Source organism: Felis catus, chromosome B4 (genome assembly GCF_018350175.1).
Source record: "Felis catus isolate Fca126 chromosome B4, F.catus_Fca126_mat1.0, whole genome shotgun sequence".
NCBI lineage: Eukaryota > Metazoa > Chordata > Mammalia > Carnivora > Felidae > Felis > Felis catus.
In genome coordinates this window covers 115,323,479-115,348,932 of record NC_058374.1, presented here as the reverse complement: position 1 = coordinate 115,348,932, position 25,454 = coordinate 115,323,479, and the positions used below count along the sequence as shown (strand labels likewise).

Here is a 25,454-nt window from a genome sequence, read left to right as displayed (position 1 = left end):
TTATGAGGAAAAAAAAAATACAGATTTTCCCAAGGAAAAAAATATGTTTAATAGGAATTTAAGACATTATAGATAGGATAACAGGAAGTCATTAATAGAAAACTACTCTCTCAGGCTAAATAAGGACTCAAGTCTAGGTTAAATTTAAAAAACCATGAGGCACCTGCATGGTTCAGTCGGTTGAGCGTCCGACTTCAACTCAGGTCATAATCTCACAGTTTGTGAGTTCGAGCCCCACATCAGGCTTGCTGCTGTCACTGTAGAGTCCACTTTGGATCCCCTGTGTCCTTCTGTGTCTGCCCTTCCCCTGCTCCCATTCTCTCTCTGTCTCTCAAAATAAATAAAAACATTAAAAAAAAAAAAAGAAAAAGAAAAAAACCAACAATTCTGGGCCTGCTATGTCCCAAGCAAGAATACTGAAAGGAGAGGTACACAGATATCTTCCACTGATGTTTCTGAATTCAAAAATTAAAGAGAAAATCCTAAGCATTCAGTGGTGGGGTAGGATGGAAATAGTTTCTTATAAAGAGATACCTTGGGTTAGACTGGTAACAAACATTTCATTTTTACTACTGAATGATGGACAACAATGGAATGTCTACATACTTTAAAGAAAGAGGATTTCAAATCAACCAGCTATACTAGCTTTTAAGTGAGTGAGGAAAATAAAGACATTTTCCATGTACAAGGATTCAGAATACATACAATAGAAGTAAAAAGTTTTCTGAAGCATTTCACTTACAACTAAGTAAAAGTCATTTCTTCAGTTGAAAAACCATTAGCTACTAGATACATGGAATTACTTTCCCTCTACTCAGAAAATTTTATGTGTACGTATGTGACCGAAAGAACAAGACAGGCTAGCAGTGGTGTAATTTAAACTTAGGCGAAGTTTAAAAAAATATTTTTTTAATATTTACTTTTTGAGAGAGAGAGAGAGAGAGAGAGAGAGAGCTCGAGTGGGGGAGGGGCAGAGAGAGAGACACACACAGAATCCGAAGCAGGCTCCAGGCTCTGAGCTGTTAGCACAGAGCCCGATGTGGGGCTCGAACTCACAGACTGTGAGGTCATGACCTGCGTGGGAGTCAGACGCTTTACTGACATGTTTCCTGAACAAAAACGACTTCCGGAAAAACAAACAAACAAACAAACAGATAAATAAGTATTTCCCATTAGAAGACTTAAAAATAAATAGGAAGGTCTGTATCAGGTTTGTTTGTATTTAATAGGATGACTCAAAGCAACAGTGGCTTGAACAAAAGAGGCTGTTTCTCACATAAAATAAGCCTAATAGGTAGTTCAGGCCTGGTATAAAAGGAAGAGTGTTCTATTCTGTCACTCCCTAACTTTCTGTTCTGTCATCATCAGGCCTAAATGACCTTCTTCAAGTCATCTGATGGCCCAAAAGGGCTGCTGGAGTTCTACCCATTATTTCCACATTCCAGATAGCAGCAAGGGCAAATGGGCATTCACAACTGAGAGAACATCTTTTATTATTTTTTTAATGTTTATTTATTTTGAGAAAGAGAGCACAGGAGCAAGGTAGGGAGAGAGAGAGAGAGGGGGAGAGAGGGGGAGAGAGAGAGAGAGAGAGAGAGAGAGAGAGAGAGAGAGAGAGAGAGAGAGAATCCCAAGCAGGCTCCACCCTGTCAGCATGGAGCCCAATGCAGCGCTCAATTCCACTGCAAGATCATGACCTGAGCAGAAATCAAGAGTCAGACGCTCAGCTGACTGAGCCACACCCCCTGAGGTAACATCTTTTAAAGACACTTCTTGGATCCCCTTCACTACTTCTACTTACATCTCATTAGCCAGAACTTTGTCACACGCTCATACTTAGGGCAAGAGAAGCTGGAAATTTAGTCTTTTATTCTGTATGGCAACGTGCGCTGAGCTGAAAATCCATGCTGTGTTTCAAAGGAGGAAGGCGAGAGCAGAGACTGGGAGGCCACTAAGCAGTATCTGCACAGAATACCACTTTGTTGACTAGAAAGATTCAGTCTTGTAAAATTCAAATTTCTTCAGGTACATCTATAAATTCAGTGCAAAGCCAATGCCGGTTTTCCCTTTTAATTTAAAAACCTGAGGTAAGACCTGATCTAGTAATACACAGATCTTAACCATTACAGCTTAATGAATCCGGACAAGTGCATACAGCAGTAAAAACAACAGGCCTGTCACGACCCAGTGCCCCTGGGCAGGGCTTCATCCTATCAGCGGGGGTCTGGGTAGAGGAGGCCAGACCTGGTTCTCTCTGCCGTGCCTGCCTGGAATAGAACTCCAGCAACACGGGGCTGGGGAGTTTTAAAAAGCCAGTAGTCTGCCCCTCCGGGCCTGAAACCATAGCCCCAGACGGGAAGCCCAGAGAAGAGGGCGCCCTCCCAGGTTCTTAGCTCACACACCCGAGGTGGAGCTCCCGTTCTTGCCAAGATTTAGTAGATTTTCTTGAATAAATATTTCTCTATTTGCTGTATGCTTTTTGCCCTTGGGACAATTTCCAGAGACTTGGCATGATTTATTTAAAAAGGTATTTTTCACGAGTTAAATTGTATTTTCCTGGCGGAGAGGGTCTAGGAAGGCCTGGCTCCACCCCTGCGACCCCATTCGTCATCGCTGGTGAACAATTTTCAGACATTCTTGTCTTTATTCTCATATATATGACGTGTCTTTTATCTGGCTCTTTTAAAGATATTTTTCTTTATGCTCAATTTTTAGCCATTTGACAATGAAGTGCCTTGACAGCGGTTTCTTTCTCTTTCTTTCTTTCTTTCTTTCTTTCTTTCTTTCTTTCTTTCTTTCTTTCATCTTTCTTTCTTTCTTTCTTTCTCTTTTTTCCTGCTTGGGGTTTACTGGGCTTCTTAGAAATATTTCAGCCAAAACTTCCTGAAATATTCTTTGCCCCATTAATTCTCTCCTCTCCTTCTGAATAACACATGTGTTAGATGCTTATTTTTCTATAGATAATTGAGGCCCTGGTGGGTGTTTTTTTTGTTTGTTTGTTTGTTTTTTTTTTTTTTGCCTTTTTTTCCCCCCTTCAGTTTGGTGATTTTTGTTGACTTTTCTTCAAGTTCTCTGATCTTTTCTTCTGTCATATTCACGGTGTTAATTCCATGCAATATTTTTTCAGGTACTGTATTTTTATTTCAGATATTGTACCTTCCAGTTTTATGATTTACACATTTTTTTTTTAGCATTTTCATATCTTTCCTTAAATCCCCATGTGTTCACATTTTTTCCCCTAAATTCTTTAACATATTTGTAATGGTAATTTTAAAATCCTTATATAGGGGGCAGCTGGGTGGCTCAGTCCGTTGAGCATCTGACACTTGGTTTGGGCTCAGGTCACGATCTCAGGGTTAGTGAGACAGAGTCCCCGCATCGGGATCTGTGCTGACAGTGCAGAGCCTGTTTGGGATTCTCTCTCTCTCCCTCTCTCTTTCCTCTCCCCAGCTCACACACACATGTGTGCACACCCTCTCTCCCTCAAAATAAATAAACTTTTAAAAAATAAACAAAATCCTTGTATGTTAATTCCAATATCTGTGTTGTCTGTGGGTCTCCTTTTATTTTCTGGGTTTTGGGGGGGTTACTCTTGTTTTATTAGGGGTCATATTTTTCTGCTTCTTTGTATGGTAATTTTTATTGTATACTGGGCATTGTAAATGATACATCGTGGAAACTCCAAATTCTGTTATCTTCCTCTGGTGAGTATTGGCTTTTGTTCCAGAAAGCAGCTAAATTTCTTGTGGATAACTCTAGTCCTTTGCAGGCTTGTTTCTTGGTTTTATTAAATGAATTATACTTTACTTTTTGCCCTTAGTCCTAGGATACAGCTCATAGTCCTGGGATGTGGTCCTTACATGTAAAGCATGATACTTTTGGTGCACCACAGGAATGCAAGAGATGTTTCTCAAGTCCATCTAATTTGATAGGCTTTAACTTCAAACTCTATCTCCCTAGAACCAGGCAGCTGATGAGGTCTCTGCTCAGCTCTTTCAACCGTCCAGCTGTTGTTTTCTACTATTGCTCCTTGGAGTCTTGCCCTGGGCATTTGCAGTTGGGAAGAGTCAGCCAAGGTTCTGAGAAGATTTTGTACATAGATCTGGGGGCTCCCCCACTGTTACTCCGAACCTTCTGGGACTTCCCTTCCCCCTTCAACTTGCAGTTGCTCTGGCAGCCCTGTACTCTGGCCTCTAACTCTTTAGTCCAAGAAGTCTAAGTTCTACAGATTGCTCAATGTCTGCAGGGGAAAAGCCAGCGAAATGTGGATTATATGTCCTCCAGTTTGTGTCTGTTTGTGGTCCTTCTCTAGGGCCTTGAAGTAGGTCTATAAGCAAAGTTTATAATTATTATCAATGTGAGATTTAGTCTAATCCAAACTACTCTGCCATTACTTGAAGCCGGAAGCCTTTATATTTTTTTAAATATAAAGGAGATCATGTTATATATTCTATTTGATAACACTTTTTAAATTGAATAACATATTTTAGATATTGCTATGGGTCAATATATAGTGATTGACCTTATTTTGCCTGATACATGGTGCTTCAAGTATTCAATTCTAAGGCCGTACAACAAGAATAAGCTTAAATGGAACTATGAGTTATGAGTTAGACCTCTTTCAGTGTTCCTTGAAAGATACTAAGTTACTTTCTTTTGAGTACAACTCCTTATGAAGACTGGACTGTAAGAGCTCTTTGCAGATCTACAACATCATGAATTTAAACAATCCTCTATTAATGTGCATTTTGGTGGTCTCCAGTTTTTCCTATTCCAAGCAATGATGTAATAAACATCCTTATACATTAATTTTTTTGTCTTTCCTACAGAATCATTATCCTAGGAGTAGAATTGATAAATCAAAGTAAATTCATATTTAAAATGTTAACATACAATTACAAATTACTCTCCAATAAAAGCGATCTCAATATATCCTCTCCAACAGTATATGAGAATGTTGTTCAACATTGGATATTATTAATCTTCTAAATCTTTCCCATAAGATTAACTATGCATATGACACTCATAAGATGGGGAGTATCCAGCCCTTTTTGCTGTTCTCAATCTTGATTTTGAGCTATTGCCCCATCCAATTTTCTGACATTGTGTCTCAGTCTTGCCTTTCCTTTGAAGGAAACAATCAGTGCTGTCTTCTGGGCTCCCCATCAAAAACAATTTAGATTCTTCCAGCCATGCTTCCTCTGACTATACCTGCAAAACCTCATTCCTGGTCCAACCTGGCCCAGAGCTTTATCCCCCAGTGCTGCTCTACTATGAATATTCACAATTGACCACAATCCTTTCACATTCCCTCATTTACTTTCACAATTTACTTCATTTCTCAAAATTTTAAATAGACAATTTTGTCTTTGTGAATTAAGGTCACTGCAATTTCATTTTAACCTACAACAATTTTGCCAACTGTGTCAGTAAGAAATGCTTTAACATGCCTCCAAAATTATTGCTGTAACTTCCTTGTCTTTCTTACCTTTAAAAAGTAACCATTAAGAGAGCAAATTACATATTGGGACATTTTCTCAGTAAAATATATGTAAAGGAAGAGTCAAAGTCACTTTAAAGTTAGAAAACTAGACACATTTTTCCTGTACTTTCTCTGGATTCCCCCTAACTGACAGAAAGATATTCTTAAAAAAGATATAAAGTCAAGATAAAAAGAGAATTGGAGGGGAAAGGATAGCTAGAAAACATTGCAAGTTAAAAAATAGGAGGAAAGATAACCTACCTAGCAGACCCAGGAAATCTAAGTCCTAAGTGAGCAAGCTTATAAGCTTGTATAAAACCCAAAGCATCAAGAATTAGAAGCAATAGGAGTCTGTAATTTGGGAATGAAGGGAGGACAGAAATCTAAGGGGAAGCTAGATACAACCCTCTTTCCCAGCAAAAACCCTCTTCCCTACTTTGTGCAATCAGGTGACTCACTCTCTTTCTACGTCAGCAGAAAATGAGGTTTATACCCTGGAGAGAGTATAAACAGGTCTCTGAGATGGGAGACACATGGCATAGTTGAGAGAAGCAACAATTTTGGAAACAGAAGGATTAAATAATAAATATTAAGACACTCCCCTATAGCTCCTCACTCTCTTCCATCACTTGGTTCCCATAATACTGTGCAGGATATAAGGCAATTCTTCTCTGAAAAACATCTGACAAGCCAAAGGAAAGATCTAAAGACACTGACACTAGAGTTATCCAATTAAACAGCGCAGCCTGATCTGGTGGTCTTTCAGTCTCATCGACCATACTGAGCTGTCATTAAGTTTTTCAGTGTCCCCATTTTTTTTTTTAAAAGATGTTTATCCATTTATTTTGAGAGAAAGAGAGAGAGAATGCAAGCAGGGGAGGGGAGGAGAGAGAGAGAGAGAGAATCCAACGCAGGCTCTGCATAGCCAGCATGGAGCCCAGTTTGAGGCTCGATCCCAAAAACCATGAGATCATGACCTGAGCTGAAATCAAGAGTCTAATGCTTAACCAACTGAGCCAGCCTGGTGCCCTGCCCCTGTGATGTAAATGTAATTGAACAACCACAGATCACCAGATATTTGAAGAAAGACTTAAACATGAAAGAGATTAAAAACAAAGAATTAATTTGGAGAAAACAGAAATTAAATAATAAGGTGAAAACTATCAGAGAGCTACAAGGGTATGCTATAAATGTGAAGCAGTAGGATGATGTTTTATTTTTTTTTATTTTTTTTATATGAAATTTATTGACAAATTGGTTTCCATACAACACCCAGTGCTCATCCCAAAAGGTGCCCTCCTCAATACCCATCACCCACTCTCTCCTCCCTCCCACCCCCCATCAACCCTCAGTTTGTTCTCAGTTTTTAACAGTCTCTTATGCTTTGGCTCTCTCCCACTCTAACCTGTTTTTTTTTTTTCCTTCCCCTCCCCCATGGGTTCCTGTTAAGTTTCTCAGGATCCACATAAGAGTGAAACCATATGGTATCTGTCTTTCTCTGTATGGCTTATTTCACTTAGCATCACACTCTCCAGTTCCATCCACGTTGCTACAAAAGGCCATATTTCATTTTTTCTCATTGCCACGTAATATTCCATTGTGTATATAAACCACAATTTCTTTATCCATTCATCAGGTGATGGACATTTAGGCTCTTTCCATAATTTGGCTATTGTTGAGAGTGCTGCTATGAACATTGGGGTACAAGTGGCCCTATGCATCAGTACTCCTGTATCCCTTGGATAAATTCCTAGCAGTGCTATTGCTGGGTCATAGGGTAGGTCTATTTTTAATTTTCTGAGGAACCTCCACACTGCTTTCCAGAGCGGCTGCACCAATTTGCATTCCCACCAACAGTGCAAGAGGGTTCCCGTTTCTCCACATCCTCTCCAGCATCTAGAGTCTCCTGATTTGTTCATTTTGGCCACTCTGACTGGCGTGAGGTGATACCTGAGTGTGGTTTTGATTTGTATTTCCCTGATAAGGAGCGATGCTGAACATCTTTTCATGTGCCTGTTGGTCATCCGGATGTCTTCTTTAGAGAAGTGTCTATTCATGTTTTCTGCCCATTTCTTCACTGGGTTATTTGTTTTTCGGGTGTGGAGTTTGGTGAGCTCTTTATAGATTTTGGATACTAGCCCTTTGTCCGATATGTCATTTGCGAATATCTTTTCCCATTCCGTTGGTTGCCTTTTAGTTTTGTTGATTGTTTCCTTTGCTGTGCAGAAGCTTTTTATCTTCATAAGGTCCCAGTAATTCACTTTTGCTTTTAATTCCCTTGCCTTTGGGGATGTGTCGAGTAAGAGATTGCTACGGCTGAGGTCAGAGAGGTCTTTTCCTGCTTTCTCCTCTAAGGTTTTGATGGTTTCCTGTCTCACATTTAGGTCCTTTATCCATTTTGAGTTTATTTTTGTGAATGGTGTGAGAAAGTGGTCTAGTTTCAACCTTCTGCATGTTGCTGTCCAGTTCTCCCAGCACCATTTGTTAAAGAGGCTGTCTTTTTTCCATTGGATGTTCTTTCCTGCTTTGTCAAAGATGAGTTGGCCATACGTTTGTGGGTCTAGTTCTGGAGTTTCTATTCTATTCCATTGGTCTATGTGTCTGTTTTTGTGCCATGGATGATATTTTAAAAGGTGAATTCATAAAACAAAAAAGTCTTAGAAATTTAAAAAATGGTATAAACTAAAAATCCAATTAAAAGGTTGGAAGAAAAATTTGACAAAACATTACAAAGGATGACAAAATGACAGAAAACAGGACAGAAGAGATCAGAACATCTGAGGACCAAATCAGGAAGTTCAATATCCAAATAATATGAGTCATGGAAAGAGGAAAAAATTAAAAAATGGAGGAAATAAAATCACTAAATAAATAATTCAAGAAAAATTCTTAGTATTGAAGGCTATTGTCAGATAAAAGGGGCCTATCACGTGTCCAGCAAAATGAATAAAATATATTAGTCAAACTATATCATATTTAAGAATATTGGAGTCAAAGAGAAAACCCTAAAAGCTTCGAGAGAGTAAAAAACTGGTTAAATTAAAAAAAAAAATCAGAATGGCTTCGATCTTTTCAACAGCAACTAAGGAAACTAGAAAAAAATCTGCAAGTAAGTGAATTTTATAGAATTTTATGTCAAATGAAACTAGCAAAAATTAATATTAAAAAAAGAAATAATTAAATAATGTAAAGCCTTTTCAGATAGGTAAGTTCTCAAACAACATACCCACTAATGCAGTGTTCTCAGGATGCAACTGGAGGAGCTATTCCACAAAAATAGGGGAATGAAATACGAGAAAGACATGGGATCTAGGACAAAAGGAACCCACAAGAGAGAGGTGAAAGAAACCCCTGCGTGTTGGTGAAGGGAAATCTCGTGATAACAACCATACTGCAGGTCTAAAGAACAACTAGTCTAGATTGGAGCAAATCAGAAGACTCTGAGAAAAACCTGGGAGGACAAAACTGATAGAATGCCTAATGCATATGAACATTTTGAGAGGAGATGAAATAAGGATGAATTAGTGATAGATACATAGAAAATAAATAAGACAAATAACTCCAGGTAAAATCAAAAGTTCCTTAAGGAAAAGTAGTCGTAGTTCAATATTTATATTATCATATTAATTCTGATCCAATCAAAATTATGATATAAACATTGGAAGAATGAAGGATGGGAAGTGTGTATGTGGAAGAGAGGTAGCAATGGAAGGTAAGATGTCTCCATAGTGACTCCATGTGAGAAGCCAGTAAATAATGCCCAAAGCTTGAAAAATCAGTGACTCAGCAATTCCACTCCTAGGTCTGTACCCGAGAATTGACAACATATATCCACACAAAAACTTGTACACGGATGTTCGTAGCAGCTTCCTTCATAATAGCCAGAAAGTAGAAACAACCCCAGTGTCCATCAACTGTTGAATGGATAAACAAAAAAGTGGTATATCCTTTCAATGGAGCATCACTCAGCTTACAGAAAGGAATAAATTACTGACACATGCTGCAACATGGATGAACTCTGAAAACATTACTCTAAGTGAAAGAAGCCAGACACAAAAGGCCATATACGGCATGATCCCATTAATGAAATGTCCGTAAAAAGCAAATCCATGAGATGGTAAGTAGATTAGTGGTTTCCAAGGCTGGGGACAGAGGACATGGAGAGTGGCTGTTAGTGTGTTTGGTGTTTTGTTTTTTTTAGGATATTGAAAATGTTCTAAAATTACATAGTGGTGATGGTTGCATAACTCCATGAATATATTTTTAAAAATCAATGAATTGTACAATTATTTAAAAGGGTAAATTTCATGGTATATGAATTATATCTCAATATAATTGTCATAAAAAATCAAGGGGTAGCAGCTATTAAGAGATATAGTGGATCTGAAATGAAACAGCTAAATAAATTGAAGTGGGTTCCCTAGTGGACTAAATTTAAATGAGGGAAGTAGATGGTCAAAGGATGTTCTTTGTAATCAGTCATGTAAGACTATCTGACTCTTTATAGGGTTGCATTACTTCAATGGAAGTAAAAATGACATAATCAGTGACTGAAGAGCAAGTGGAAAGATCTGGAAGTTCTTGCCAATCCCCTAAGCTGGCAGCACGGACTGTGGCTTTGTAAAGTCTGGACCACGTGAGTTGCCTTGAGTATGACTGTTGCCCCTTCACCAACAATGGGCAGCATCTCCACTGACGTCCTGATATGTTCATTTAACTTGGCAACAATGGACACAAGCTACCTTGAACAAGGTGCTGTTCATGTCTTGTCACCATAGCCCCCTCACTGCCCTAGCATCTGACACATTGGCTTAAATATTTTTTTGAATTAGTGGAAAAATGAAACAAGTTCTAGGCAAACTAGAGGCAAATGAAATAATATTGAGGTCTTAGAATATTGGGGTCCTACATATAGGGCCTGGACAGTATATGCTGTCTGAGTGTGGTGAAGGGCCAGGTCACAAGAAATGGCACCTCATTACCAGTGCTGTAGAACCGGCACAGAGAATTTACAGTAATATTTTCAGGTTACAAGCTATTGTGTCTCATGCCAACCTCTTTCTCACTGTTTCCATAGTCATTGACTAGCATTTGTAAAATAATCCTTGATAGCTTTCGCCCTGTTATCTTTGACTGTGGTTCATTGAATAAAGGGGCATTACTGAAAGGTGACATCTTGGAGAGGAAAACTCAAAAGCAAAATAAATGGTCCAACAGAGCCACCAAAATGGAAGGCTAACCGATGACAGAGCTCAAGGACCAAGCCTGAGGTAATGAAGCAGAGAGTAGAGGACCAGAGCATCCTCATAGGAACCTTCTGACCCCCAAGTGAGAGTGGGCCTCCTTTCAGTATGCTCTCATAGCTCACTGCACTTTTTCTTCTTATCATTTGTTGTAGCTTATAACTCTTCACTGGATTGTAAGCTCCATGAGGACAGGATATATGCTTGTTTAGTTCACTATGATATCCCTCACCAGTGCTTGGTACATTGTAGTACTACAAAAACTTATTTGTTGAATGAATGAATGAATGAATGAATGAATCAAGGAAGAACAGAAAAGTCTGAGGTTGCATGTGAGATGTAGAGCCTAGGGAAAGAAGAGGAAACCATTAGTGACTTGATGTGGGATGCCAACAGCCTGGACATGGGAAGGAAGAGGTTCACAGAAGTGCCAACTGTACCTGGAGACTGGAGCAGTAAAGACGCACACACATGAGTTTGTGCCTGAAGCACTCACTATGAATCTTAAATACTGGAGCCATTACTGCCTGAGCAAGCCCTGTACTGCAAGGGAGGCCACCATGTTTGGAGATCTGTTTAGGTCACAGTCAGTGGGACCAGGAAGGGAATTCCTCAGATTGTTACATGTTACAAACTTCAGGTTGACCAATATTGACTTCACATAATCTTTGCTGAAATTAACAAATTCAGATGGCAGATCATGTCCCAATCCTGTGAGTGATTTAAAAAGATAAGCTGTTTGGAAGGCTGGATGGCAGTCACAGTCAGCTATAAAGGGCAGGGCGATTGTTCCTCAGAGGGTAGAGTGGGCTAATGACATTTCACTTTGGAAACAGTTTTGGCGTCTACTCCTTGGAGACAGAAGGAAAGCTTTAGGGTGAGGACAGAGAGCAATGAGATTCTTTAGTGATGTCAAGGAGGAGCTCAGATTTCCTTTATCTAGATCAAGTAAGAATACTTACTCCCCAGAACACTCAGATATGATGATAACTTCTTAGTACTGCCCCCATAATTGTGGGAAAAAGAAAATTTAAACCATTTATCTAAATCATGGTTGCCAGGAATGGAATGTGGAATCCTCATGCTCAGAGAAAGGGAACAGGCCCCTTCTTGCTGAGAATCTGGCTTTTCCTACACTTTCTCGTGCAAAGGCTATCAGGAGAAGGTTATGAATAGAGTCCTTTTCCTTCAGCCAATGAGACAAATGCTCTATTCAAACCCAAGCTGTGCCCTGCCTGCAGACTGTCTCAGCCAGGATTATCTTGGCTTTTGATGAAATCCCACAGGGCAATAACCACAACCTCACTTTGCTGTGCCACATCACATGACTTTATGGTTGGCGCAGCAGGAGATATTAAAGAACATCTATTTTATGAACATCACTCACTTAATTTCTGTAATAATGACAGGAGAAAGGCACTGACACCAAAAATCCAGCAGGTGGACTGGAGACATGTTTCATATAAAGCTGACGGGGCCATTCTGGGCCCTTGGCTATACCTCAGGAGGTTATAAACAACAACAACAACAACAACAACAACAACAACAACAACAACAACAAAAACAAAACAAAAACTCAGGCAGACCTGAGTTCAGATTTTGGCATTGCTATATATCTTAGTGAATGACCTCGGCCAGGTTAGTTAACTTCCTGGAGCATCAGGTTCCTGACCTGTAAAATAAGAGAAGTGAGACTAAAATCCTGGCTCCTAAGGTTGTCAGAGGATGAAATGACACGAAACTTAGTTGAGATCACCTTCCATGTGCCTGGGTCATATGCTCCATCAGTGCTGCTTCCTCTCCTTTTCTCTCCTCCCACCCTCTGCTCAGGGTATGTGAATGTGGTGCTCTGGCAGACTGAGTCCATTGAGATGGAGCAGGAATTTAGCTAAAGGGATGTGTTCTAGCATTGCCTTAAATAAGTACCAGGACATAGTCTCTATGCAACCTGTAATTAGGGGGAAAGGAAGCATATCCTGGGTCACCTGTTCTGGAGAGTTCTTTCTATGCTGATGACTACAGCAGGTCCCCTCAGCGGAGCCTGGGACGCTGTGCTTCAGCAGCTGCAGCTGCCCCCGGGAACTGCTCAGCATCAAGGATGTGGAGTGTAGGAACATTTAGACCCAGCATCCGTTGACTCCCTCTTTCCACAAATATTGAAAACCTAAATACAAGACAGACACCATTCATTCATTCATTCACTCATTCATCAAATATTTCTATAACTTTTATTCTATGCCTGACACTGTTCTAAGCACTTTACAAATACTATCTCAATGACTCCTCAGATCAGTGCTGTGAGGGTGACACTATTATCTCTATTTCACAGGTAACGAAAGTGAAGCACAGAGAAGTTCCAGAACTTGCCCAAGAAATACGTGCACAAGACTGATTTTTACAAAGGGACAGTTAACATTTATAGTACTTCATTGTTTGTCTAGCGGGGATGGGTAAGCATACACTCATTTGTTCACATTTTCAGTCACTGAGACTCATTAATCATGAAGCTTGTGCCATATTAGGAAAGGCAGGGTCACAAGGTACAGGTCTGCCCTCATGGAGCTGACAATCCAAGGAGCAAATGCCAAGTGAGCCTCACTTGTATCCTATGACTTTGCAACCAGCAAAGTTGGGTCAAGAATGCTGACTTGGGTCAGGGATGCTGTCGTTTCCAGTCGAACAGACTTCTTTATATAAAATAAATGACTTTTCTGGGACATTAAACAGGTGGCCTTTGCCCTTATAAGGCCCATACTAAGGAGTCCATCAGTTGTGCTTGTTTAAACTTCATAGTTTAGAAGAGAAAGTGCATGTAAGGCTAATGCACCCATCAAAAACCCAACAGAGTATAAGAAGGGCCCAGTGTTCCCAAACTTCCTATGTGTATCACTAATGAAGAATATTTTGTATGAGGTGTTAGGTATTTATTTCTGTGTGTCCTGTAAAACATATACACGACAACAGTGACTCATATTTCAAACATACTATTGCTTAAAGATTTTTTAAAGTGAGTTAATTCAAAAAAAAAGTTAAATTAATAACGGCACAGGTGGTATATTTGATACTGAAAATTAACAAAGTGGCACTCAGCTGACCGGAGTTTGGGAAGCATACAGCAGCTCCCATTGGGGGATGACTGGCATTTCAAGCAAGGCAGCTCTTCACTGGGTAGGGCGACCTCCCATAGTGTCAAATGCTTACTATGGTACCCCCCACGCATGGGGACAACCCCCTCCAAAAAATGCCTCCAAACATTTCCAAATGCCACCTGGTGAAGGGCTAGGGGGATGTAGTGCCACCCCGGTTAGGAACTACTCCTAAAGATTTTCTGGAGGCCCCTTTAGAAAAAAAAAAAAGCTATTTTCAGATATTTTTGAAATATAGAAGGAAGAGAAGAAAAAGCCAAGTTCAGTTTCCAAGTGGCAAGAGGTACCAGAGTAAGCAAATTGAGAACCCAAATGGGAAGACAGCAAATATACAGAAACTCCTGGCAAGAGTGGGGACAGACAGAGAAGGCCTGGGGCTGTCGACAGAGCCTTCTGGCTTGGGGCTGCTGTTATGGGGCAAGAGCAGTTCCTTCCTGCTTGTCTTACAGGTGCCACCTGGCATCTGACAATGACCAGAGAAAGTGCCCACTGCCTGCTGAAGAACAGGCAATACAACCTATTGCCTGAACCAAATGCAATGACAGCAAGCCAGGAGGGTATTTTGCAAGAATACAAGGATCATATGATAAAACAATGTGACAGACTCATCAATCATTAAAGCAAGAAAAGAAGGTCCTGGAAGACCACAAATCTGTTTCCAAGTGACCCACAATGTGCTGCTTACAGTGAGGAGGAATCATGAGAGGAGAATAAATTAATGCTATTCGTACGCCACCCAGGATACTATTCGTGCCCTTTAAAAACCTTGATAATTTTTGGCACCTTTGAGCCACTAGTCTTCCCAGCACGCTCTATGTTTGAGTGTCCTCTGCCTCAGTGTGCCTATAGAATAAACCTTTCCAAAGATGGCAACAGGTGGTCTCATGGAGAAAAGTTTTCAATGTCAAAATAGGTTTGGGAAATACTGCCCATTTCCATCTTGGAGATTCACAATGCATATTAGCACCTTAAAGGTTTTGAGAAAATTTCTTCTATTCCCTTGGTAATCAAAAAAGGTGAAATTCAAACCCTTCTGGTTTTAAAAGTTAGTGAACTTGTCCCACTGAACCCAACTGATGTAATCTTCTTGGGAAGCAAGCTCATCACCACTGTCCCTAGTCTCTGTCTTATCCATCCTCACCTCTGGGCCTCCTGTCACATTCCTCCTCCCTCTAGAAACACCCTTCCCCAGCCTTTCTACTTATCTATGGTCTGTCAGGCCCCAGCTCAAAGATTCATGTTCTATTTATTGTACCCTACAATGGACTTTTTTTTTTTTTTTTTACTATGAACTTTCTTAGAGCTGTATCTGCGCAGGGCGGTGTCATGTCATGTTGCCTTGGGATTATTTTCTGGGTGTGTGATATAGAGAGTTTGTAAGCAGCTTTGCTTCTTTTCAACTTCTCAAGGGAGTCTGTTATTGTACTATGAATTATAAGGGCCTTATTAAAAAAAAAACACTTCTTGATACACATCCTGGTGGATGTGCCAATGGCTGGCTTTGTTTCCTTATAAAACCACTTAGACTCTTTCTGTCTCTATGAATTAGCAGCCATTGCATAATGGTTGAAAATATGTATTCACATTTTGTATGTTTAATTACTCTCACATTCCTCAAATTAAATGAAATGTCTACTACAACAGATTTTATCTAAAACTGTGTAATGTTGGGGAGTATTCAAAGCCAAAGTTAAGAATGTCCTCCTGGAAATGGAATTTGGCCTTTTACCCACATGAATCTTAAGAGTTTATTTTTATTTTTAGTATATTCCCTACCTTCCTCACCCCCCCCCCCCCCGCCCCTGCTCAAAACCCCTGCCTTTCCCATGGCCTTTCTCTTAACGGTAAATAGTGATTTCATCCTTCTATTTGTTTAGGAAAAAAATCTTGTCATTTCATCATTGATTTTTTTTTACTTTTCTTTTTTCTTTTTCTTTTACAGATTTGGGGGAAGGGACAGAGGGAGAGGGAGAGAGAGAATATTAAGCAGGCTTCATGCTCAGTGTGGAGCCCTATGCGGAGCTCAAACTCATGAGTTGTGAGATCATGACCTGAACCGAAATCAAGAGTCAGATGCTTAACCAACTGAGCCACCCAGGTGCCCCTGACTTTTTTTTCTTTTAACATCACACCCAATCCATCAACAAATCCATTTGGCTCTACCTTCAAAACATTCAGAATCTGACCACTGCTCCCACTCTCCATGTGACAGGTTGTGTCCCCTGGAAGCTGACTCTGAGATGGAGTTAAGTGGACAGGAAGGTTATCAAGGAGTGCTCCTGGGATTAATGCCTGGGGAAGGGAAGCAAACAGGCTTGGGCAGAAGGAAAAGTTGGGCTGTGATTTGGTCACCCCAAAGGCCTGTGCTGACTCCACGAGGAGCCCTGAGCTGGGACGGCCCTTAGGAGTTGTCTTGAAGTGGGGTGAGGGGCCACGTCTTTGTACCCCTTACTGGTCACAGGATGCAGACTGCCCTGGGAAGGGGGGATGCCACTGGGCAAGAGCGCTCTCTTCAGAGGAGACAATCCTTGAAGACGGCTGCCAGCCAAAGGCCATTAGCTGGAGACCTCCCAGCTGCTGGAGAAATCAATCTGCCATGCCCGAAGAAGAGCTGAACAGCGTATCTGACATTCACTACACTTGGCCATGACCATCTTGATCCGAGCCCCCATCTTCTCGAGAATGGTGCAATAGCCTCTCTACTGTTTCATTCAGCCCTCTTAAAATGTTAGCTAGCCCAATCCTTTGCAAATGTAAGTTAGATGATGTCATGACTCTGCTGAATGCCATCCAGTAGCTTCCCGTCTTACCCTGAATGAAAGCAAAGTCATTACAGGGGCCCGTCAGATTCTCGGCCTCAGCCCCTAGTACTTGCCCTCTTGCCCACTGCACTCTAGCTGCTCTGACCTCCTTGTGATTCCCTGAAAACGTCTGGCAAGTTCCCATCTCGGGCCCTCAGTTTTTTTCTTCCCTCTACCCAGAAGATTCCCTCAGGCCTCAGCATGGCTCCCTCCCTCACCTAGCAGACTTTACTCCTGTTACCTTCTTACTGAAACCTTCTCTGACCAACTTTTTAAAAGACGGCATCACTCCTTCCTCTGGCTCTCACCGTCCCTTTGTGTGTTCTTTTTCTCCATAGAGGAGAGCTCCATGAGGGCACGAGTTTTGGACTGGAGCATCGACTGCTGTAGCCCCAGCACCTGTACCCGTGCCTGGCATTCAGTGGGTGCTCAAAAAGTACATGTTGACTGAATTTTTGTAAGTCACAGCCTTCCCATAACTGGTGCAAACTGAAAATCGTTCCATGTGTTCTCTGTGTCTCTAGGAAAGTCATAATAGCTTTGTTTCCTTTCCTTTTGTTGAGCTTTGATCGTGTAGGCCATTCATTTTTCTCTACCCAAATTAAATGAGGCGACAGCTTAAGTGTCTTTTATAGAACAAGCAGTCGAGATGCCAGAATTCTGATTTTACCTCATATCCAACTCTTATAAAAACAATTTTTTTCTTCCAAATTTTGTTAGGCTCTTAAAAGCTAAAGAAGATACGACTTTTGACAGTGTTGAACTTTGTCTAAACCCTGTGCTCCCTGACGGCAGTGATCTTTGAGAAATCCCCCCACGCTTTTTTGTTCTAAGAAATGGCTAACCACCACAATGGACAACTCAGCCTTCCCATATTCTAAGATCCACCTCCATTCTTCCTCATTATTCCCACAAGACTTGTGGATGACTCCCTTGTTTACTTGCCTCTACAAAATTCAGGCCTCCTTCCTTTTCTTTGAGACATTTCTCATTAATAAGTGTTCCTCCTATTGCAATAGCCTGAATACAATTATATCCACAAGTGACTGGTCTATTGTCTTCCACACTATCATAAAGAGAGGACTTGTGTGGGGAGGGTTTATTTTTAGCCTCAAAGATAGTGTTGGTTGGAAAATCAGCAGCTGACAAATAGTAAGTGACAAAAGAACTCCTGACAATAGAATAGCGACAAGCCAAAGGGTCCACGCTGTCAGCAGAAAGCCAGCATGGAGCCCAGTTTCAGAGCTGGGAATAATTACTTTTTCCAGAGGTTGACAGACAGAAACTTGATTCAAGCAGATGGCTGGACAAAAAGATACTGTTGGAAATAATTTCCCAGTATATAAAGTAGATGAGACTGTATATATAATTTGCCCCTGAAAATCAATGATCCCCAATGTGCTGGGCACAAAAGTCTCAGTCCTCTCCTGTGTAAGATCTCTGGTTGTAAAGAGTTGGGGCTGAGGCAGAAAGCTCCTAGAAGCCGGAGACTGTCATGCACTGCATGTCTGCAAGCTCTTACCTTTCCAAGAGGTGAGTCTAGGAGGACCACCTGCCTGCCCTCCCATAGGGCAGATGGTCTATGACCCGCTGTGTAAAGATCAGAGCTCAGACAAATGGTTTCACCATTATTCCCATACTGTGGTTAGCCCTTCATACCAGGAATTACATGCTAGCAAAATCCAACAGAAACATTTAGCTTCATTCTGTTGGACACAAGGCTTCCAAATACTCTACAAAACGAGAAAATGACCAGTCAGGCCTAGATGCTAACGAAGTCTGATGCCAGGGACCTTTTGACAACCTAAAGATTTAGGGTTCTTGGGATGAATGAACTAGATGCAGGTGTGGTGGGAATCTCCTAAAAATTAAATGCCAACTGTTGTGTGTGTGTACACATGTGCATTTTTTAAAAGAATGATTCCTCAAAGAAGCCTGCATTCTTCTTGCAGATCTCACAGCCTTTTCACACCCTTAAAGGGATCTATGCCCCCTAAATGGGTAAGAACCACCACCTATCACAAATATTCTGAGCCTTCAAGAAATATTCCCTACACAGCTCCCCCAACCCCCCCCCCCCCCCCCATCAACGGCCATGACAGCCAGAGGCACTAAGTTCACCACTCATCTATGAATGGACTTACTCACTTCATTTGTGAACACTTGGTCTCTTCCTGGGATCAGCAATGAGCCAATAAGTCATGCCAAAGACTGTGGTATCAGCAAAGTCCTGATTAAATCAATACATCTCCTAGAAGCTGATGAGGGAGGTTTTATGCCATCAAAAGAAAGAATAATAATTAGTTGATCTAATCCATTTGATATTGTCTCACTCTATTTGTGCTGCTATAAAAAAATATACCACTGACTGGATAGCTTATAAACAACAAAAACTTACTGCTCACAATTCTGATAGCTGGGAAGTTCAAGACCAAGGCACCACCAGCATGGTCACGTTCTAGTGAAGGTCCTCTTCTGGTTCAGAGCTGGGGCTTTCTCACTGTATCCTCACTAAGCAGAAGAAGCCAGGAAGCTCTGTGGGGTCTCTTCAAGAGGGCTTCATGCTTGTGACCTCATCACCTCCCAAAGGCTCCACCTCCTAAGACCCTCAACTGTAGGGGTTAGAATTTCAACATATAAATTAGGGGAGGAGGAACACAAGCATTCAGACCATACCAGATATTTTCCACGAATATGCTCCATGAAGAATGTCATTTGACACTGCAATCAGCACCGGCTAAAGACAGAATGTGAATATGAAATGGAGACATGTAAATATTATCAACACATTGGGTCTATGTTTTTTCTAAGTACTCAAACCTGGATTTCACGGCCTATGTTTTGAATTAATAATAGCTTTCAGAACCATTGCCATATATTTTGCATAATTTTAACAAACAAGGCTTAGTTGGCTCACTGAACTATGTCTTTGTGAGACTTTAATTTTTCCTACAAAAACAGTAAATGCCAACAAGATGGACATCCCTGTTCTTCTAAGCCCTGTTTATGATTCTAAGAAGTAAACAGGCAGTTATTACATTAAAAACATTCCCTGTATGCCAGCAACATCTAATTTTAATCTGTGGGTCTTTCAGAGGAAGAACTAAGGGCTAGAAATGGCACAGAGAACCCCCAAATGAGCCTGATATCTGAAATCTGAAGCCTGATCCCATTCTCCTGTGGATAAATAAACCACATGTTTCTCAATGTCTTGCTGTCTTGATGTACGGAATGGGATAATATTGGCCAACTTAGTCTATAAATAAGGTTCTCTTTATTTCTAAATCACTTTGAGGCAGCACCAGGGAGGTATCCTGTAGACCCATGGCAAGAAGTGCTATTTGTCAAATTGGGCATGAAATAAATTAAGTGGAATTCTGGTGTCCATACACATTAATGCCCCAAGGAACCAACATGCCAACTTGGGCAGAACTTACAAAACCTCAGTTGAGGTGCCACCTCCTCTGTGGCCAACTTAATTGCTCCTTCCTCGGTGCTGGCCAAAGAATATCAGAATTGCTAGCTGTTACACTGGTGTCCTCAGCAGGCTGAGATCCTATAGGGCGGGAACTAGGTCTAATTTATCTTTGTATCTCTGGTAGCTTAAGCAAATTAGTAGCTCACTGTTTGTAGGGATTCATTTAATGACGGTCAAGTGTTAGATCAGAATCCCACCCCAATTCTGAATATGCTCTGAAGTGTGCCTACTAGTTCCTGTTTCTTATTTTTAGAGTCCTGCTAAAAGTACTGAGAAACCATGCACTTTGTTTCCATATTGCAAATCACATCAGGAGAAGGTGATTCTGACCCTCGCACTTCTCAGGGCCCCAGCAGGGTGAAGAATGTTAGAAAAACCCTGATAGCTAAAATAATTCAGCACAATGATTTAGCGAAACATTTTTTCTCTACCGGACACTGTTATAAGCTTTTATCTTGTGGGATCCTCACTGTGACCACAGGTGGGTACTGTTACTGTACCTATTTTACATACGAGGACTCCGGCACAGAAACGTGTCCAAGAGAGGGAGCCTCTGGAGAGTATTCCCCATGCCTCTCACCTCTGAATCAAGGCAGAATGAATTGCTTCCCCTCTGCATTCCCAGAGACTTGGTACTCAGGCATGGACCTTATTGAATCGTGCTGTGATTAGAGATCCATGCTTCTCACTGGCCAAACAGTAAGTTCCTGTCGGACTGTGGACTTATTGGTCATCTTTTTGCTTCCCCACCCAGCACAGAGACAGGCTTATAGTAGCTTCTCAATACATGTCTGCTGAGTAACTGAATGAGGGGAGTCTCTCTCCAAAACTACCACTTCTGGGGAATTCTCCAGAGAAAGGGATGAAGACAGACTCATTCTACTGCCTCAGTTGCGTGTGTGTGTGTGTGTGTGTGTGTGTGCATGTGCACGTGCCCCAGCAGGAACTTCCGCAGTGACCACTGATGTTTGGGGGAATTAACTGGCGTAATATTTCAAACCAACCCATTATACTTTGCTCACGCAAGTAGTTTTTAAATAACTTTTTAAAAGTTTTAGAAAGTGTAAGTAGCTTTTAAAAACGTGCAACGTTAAGCTGGGCAATTCCTCTTCTAGGAGTTAATCCTAGGAACCTTCCTGGCTGTACGCCCATAAATGTAAATGTCTGTGGGGGCTGAGCGGATAATGCAGCAGGCAGAGGAGCTGGGTAACAAGTGTGCATTCTGTCGAAGGTGAGGATGGTGACACTCTGCAACAGGTCTGCCCATTAGTGCAATGGGACAGAGGAGATCCAGGGTAACCAAACTTTGTTTTTCAACAGGGCCCAGAGATCTCAATTTTAAAATACTGGCTATAGTAGACTGCAAAAAATGTACCCACGTTATTCCCCTCCCTCTCCTAACGCCCTTTGGGAAAGCCTTCCAATGTAGACTCTGGGCTGGCTTTAGGACTCACTTTAGCCAACAGAATATTAGCAAAAGGGATGCAAACAGAGGCTTGACAAGTGCTTGCACACTAGGGTTTGCCTCCTTGCTGCCCATGGGGACCCCCGCCACCACTGCCAAGTGAAGAAGGCAGGGAAACCTTTATGTAGAGATGAATGACCCAGACGCCTCTGTTGCTGCAGGCAGCAGCATGTCACTTTCCAGGCGTGCAAGCGAGCCGTCCCAGATCAGCCATTCTCAGCCAGCCCCCCAGCCGACCACAGAGGCAGAAGGGCCCACAGAGATTAGCTGAGGCGACCCAGGTCAGAACAGTCCAGCTGGCTTCAAGAATTGTGAGCCAAGTTGTAAGCCAACACACCTTGGGGTGGTTTGCTGTATAATAAAACTAACTTATCTGGCGCTAAACAAAGGAGGGATCCAATTCATTGTAACTTCCGGTGAATGTAAAGATTTAGCAACAAGGAACTTCCTTGCATCACATCGCTGCTTACAACAGTCAAAAAGCAGAAACTACCCAAAGATCCATCTTGTATAATGGGAAATTGGTTAACAAATGATGGCACATACCTATGCTGGAATAGTATGCTACCACTAAACACGAAGGTGTAGAGCAGCAGTCACACACGGGTCTATCATATTTGGTGTGCCACCAAATTTGGACCAGCACAATATTACCGCTCACCGGAACACATTCTACTCGTGTAGAAATGAACACTGAGGGGCGCCTGGGTGGCGCAGTCAGTTAAGCGTCCGACTTCAGCCAGGTCACAATTTCGCGGTCCGTGAGTTCGAGCCCCGCGTCAGGCTCTGGGCTGATGGCTCGGAGCCTGGAGCCTGTTTCCGATTCTGTGTCTCCCTCTCTCTCTGCCCCTCCCCCGTTCATGCTCTGTCTCTCTCTGTCCCAAAAATAAATTAAAAAAAAAAAAAAAGAAATGAACACTGAGCTGAGTGGATCGCACGGTGCAGTGGAGAGGGCTTCTGACTAGAGGAAGAAATAAAAAGCTCAGAATAAAGCCCAGAATGTTTACAGGAAAGTGCTCAACTTTGCTTTTTCAGGACATAAGTGTTAGGGGGGAGCAGCAAAAAGCTCTACTCAAGCAATGACACGGCCCTAAAAGAGGATCAAACACTGGGATAATGGTGGATGTTTTGACAGCGAAAGACAGTCTTACGTAGCTAGAGTCTTTTAATTTCTCCAGGCATGCTGCCAAAAATTATAGGACTTGGAAGTGTGCTCCAAACACAAAGGATGCTGAAAATCACTGGTATAGAAAAATCTTTAATGACATGGAAAGATAGCTATATGTTAAATAAAAGAAGCCAAGTGTAAAACAGCATGTACAATACAATCCTATTTTTTATTGAAGTATAATTGACATATAATATCCTATTATTTTCAGGTACACATCATAGCGAATTGACATTTTTACACATTATGAAGTGATACCCACGATAAATCTAGTTAACATCATACAAAGTTATTACAGTACTACTATGTTCCCTATGCTATACATTGTATCCCCATGAGTTATTTATTTTATAGCTGCAAGTCTGTACCTCTTAATCCCCTTAATCTATTTTTCCTGCCCTCCCAACCCATCCCCTCTCCATCCTCCATAACCAACATTTTATTTTCCGTACCTATGAGTCTGTTTATGTTTTGTTTTGTTTGTTCATTTCTTTTATTTTTTAGATTCCACATATAAGTGAAATCATATGGTATTTGTCTTTTTCTGTCTTATTTATTTCACTTAGCATAATACTCTCAAATTTCATCTATGTTGTCATGAATGGCAAGATTTCCTTATCTTTTGTGACTGAGGAATATTCCATTCTATATATACGCCGCATCTTCTTTATCCATTTATCTATCGATGGACACTTAGGTTGCTTCCATATCTTCACTATTGTAAACAATGCTGCCATAAACAGAGGGGTGCAGCTTTTCCAACTAGTGTTTTCATTTTTTTCTGGGTAAATTCCTAGAAGTAGAATTACTGGATTGTATGGTACCTCTGTGTTTAGTTTTTTGAGGAATCTCCATACTGTTTTCCACAGTGGCTGCACCAGTTTGCATTCCCACCAATAGTGCACGAGAGTTTCCTTTTCTCCACATCCTCACCAATAGTTGTTATTTCTTGTCTTTTTTGATACTAGCCATTTTGATAGGTATGAGGTGACACTTATCTCACTGTGGTTTTGATTTGCATTTCCCTGATGATGGGTGATGTGATTTTCACGTGTCTGTTGGCCTTCTGTCTTCTCTGCAAAAATGTCTATTCAGGTCTTCTGCCCATTTTCTACTTGAATTATTTTTCTGGTGTTGAATTATATGAGTTCTTTATATATTTGGGATATTAACTCCTTATCAGATAGAGATTTTGCAAATATTTTCTCCCATTCAGTAGGTTGCCTTTTTGTCTTGTCGATGGCTTCTTTTGCTGTGCAGAAGCTTTTTTGTTTTCTGTAGTTCCAATACTCTATTTTTGTGTTTGCTTCTCTTGCCTAGGGAAACATATCCATACATACGTTGCTAAGGTTGATGTCTAAGAGATTACTGCCTGTGTCTTCTTTTAGGAACGTTATGGTTTCAGGCCTCACATTTAGGTCTTTAATCCATTTTGAGAATATTTTTGTGAATGGTGTCAGAGAGTGTTCTAGTTTCATTTTTTTTTTTTGTATGCAACTGTCCAGTTCTCCCAGCATCATTTGCTGATGAGATGATCTTTTCCCCATTTATATATTCTTCCCCTCTCTATTGTAGATTAATTCACCATGCACGCGTGGGTTTGTTTCTGGGCTTTCAGTTCGGTTCCATTGAGCTACGTATCTATTTTTGTGCCAGTACCATAATTTTGATTATTATAGCTTTGTAGTATATTTTGAAAACTGAGGTACTTACATGATACCTACATCTTTTAATTTTGTGCGTCCTTTAACTACTTATTATAATTATAGTTGATTTGACACAATCCCATTTTCATTATAAAAATATGCAGCCATAGGAAAGTAACTGGGGGTAGAGACTAAAACTCGGGTGTCATACTGGTTATCTTTGAAAGACAAGAGTAGGGGTAATGTTTACTTTGTCTTTATTCTTGCTCAGTGGTATTTTTCAAACTGCTATAATGAGCATGCACTATTTTTATACAGAGAAAAATTAATAAAAGTTATAGTTTTTAAAAACTAAGAGGGCATACTCATGAACGCACATGCATGTGTATCCCAAACCAAAGTGGAGCAAGACTTTATCTTTTTTCGGGCAGTGCTTGCAAATGCTCTGCCTCTTCACTGTACTCCTTCAGAATTCTATTGGGGGTAGGCAGCCTCTGGAACTGTAGAATCTTCCACCATGCAAAAACACACGGACTCCTTGCAGGCGCATCACCTACTCAATTCTCTTGGGAGGCGGGCAGAGGCATTCAGTATCACTTTTCACAGCCACAGGCAGAAATGAGGTAGTGATTTAGATGCTCTGTTCTTCCATTCTGCTAATCTCCTGCAAGAAAGTGAGCAGGCCTAGCAGGTGCGACTGCTATTTGATGGTGGAGGCACCCTGCTCGTTAAGGGCAACAAGTCAGAGCTCTCTGATGGCCCTGGCAGCCCATGATGGGCAAGTTCATCACAAATTGTCCTTCACTGCTGACAGAGCACCAAGGTATCTTTGTGCATGGTAGATTCCAAGCAAATGGTGGGAAGATGAGCTAGCTTATCATCAGACCCATTTCTAAAATGCCATCTAGTCAGAGGCAGCAGAGCCTGGCCATACTCCCTTGGCCATAAATGCGGTGAGGACAAAAGCCAAAGCAATCCTCTATTAGCAAACCCAGGGGACAAACAGCAACGTAACAAGTCCAAGG

The 25,454-nt window shown here is 41.2% G+C and overlaps 1 long non-coding RNA gene across 1 annotated transcript; it reads right to left on the bottom strand.

Annotated features, from left to right (window-relative positions):
- Positions 1–8,146: 8,146 nt before the first annotated feature.
- LOC123386683 lies at positions 8,147–22,431 on the bottom strand. The gene is made up of 3 exons (XR_006600974.1): positions 19,071–22,431; positions 18,821–18,930; positions 8,147–12,889 (listed from the first exon to the last, which is right to left on the bottom strand). It is a non-coding gene; the product is annotated as an uncharacterized LOC123386683 (long non-coding RNA).
- Between the last annotated feature and the right edge of the window lie 3,023 nt (positions 22,432–25,454).